Genomic DNA, 584 nt, shown 5'->3' with positions numbered 1-584 from the left:
ATTATTGAATGATGCAGAAAGTATCAACAGAGATGGAAGGAATACACAGAATAACTGTACCAAAAGGAAATGATTAATGTTCAACCGTTTCAAGAGGTAGCATATGATCAAGAGCCAATGATACTTAGGGAGGAAGTCCAAAGTGCATTGAATGACTTGACAAAGAACAAGGCACCAGGAATTAATGGAATGAAAATTGAAATCTTTCAAGAAAGTGAGGCAGCATAGGAGGCACTCACTCATCTCTGCCAAGAAATTTGGAAAAAAAAAAAACTATCTGGCTGACTGATTGGAAGAGATCCCTATTTGTGCCCATTCCAAAGAGAGGTGACCCATCGGAATGTGGAAATCATGGGACAATCTCTTTGATATCCCGTGCGAGTAAAGTTTTACTAAAGATAATACAGAAACAGCTACAATCATACATTGACAGAGAACTTCCAGAGGTTCAATCCGGATTCAGAAGAGGACGTGGAACGAGGAATATCATTGCTGATGTCCGGTAGTTCTTGGCTGAAAGCAGAGAATATCAGAAAGATGTTTACCTGTGCTTTATTGCCTACGCAAAGGCTTTTGATTGTGTG

The sequence above is a fragment of the Chrysochloris asiatica genome, unplaced genomic scaffold, assembly GCF_000296735.1.
Source record: "Chrysochloris asiatica unplaced genomic scaffold, ChrAsi1.0 scaffold00143, whole genome shotgun sequence".
Classification (NCBI taxonomy): Eukaryota; Metazoa; Chordata; class Mammalia; order Afrosoricida; family Chrysochloridae; genus Chrysochloris; species Chrysochloris asiatica.
Note: the sequence above shows the minus strand (reverse complement) of the source record.